This window comes from Delphinapterus leucas, chromosome 16 (genome assembly GCF_059928025.1).
Source record: "Delphinapterus leucas isolate spDelLeu-1000000601 "Yukka" chromosome 16, BTC_Dleu_Yukka2, whole genome shotgun sequence".
NCBI classification, from domain to species: domain Eukaryota; kingdom Metazoa; phylum Chordata; class Mammalia; order Artiodactyla; family Monodontidae; genus Delphinapterus; species Delphinapterus leucas.
The window spans coordinates 65,897,482-65,897,807 of record NC_143144.1 but is presented as its reverse complement, the minus strand read 5'-3'; positions in this window follow the sequence as shown (position 1 = coordinate 65,897,807).

The following is a 326-nucleotide window of genomic DNA, read 5'->3' as shown; positions in this document are numbered from 1 at the left end:
TGAATACACTGTAATTTACTCAATGAACCCTCTGTTGTAATCCCTAATTTGTAGCCAATTTCCAGGAGCTTCAGGGCTATTCTTTGAGAAATGGAAATAAGGGAGAAGGCAACACCTCTGGATTCCCACAGCAGGATTTTATTTTCCAAGTGCTGGGGTAATCCCTCCACTCCTCTCTTCCTACGTAGGCAGAGTTAACAGGACATATAGATCAGATCCTGTCAGAGCTGGAAAGCTAAAAAAACAGGTTGATTTGTGCATATGTATTAGTGTGTTGTATCCTCACTTCACAAATTCAAGTTTCAAATGCTATACTGGTGATTTCG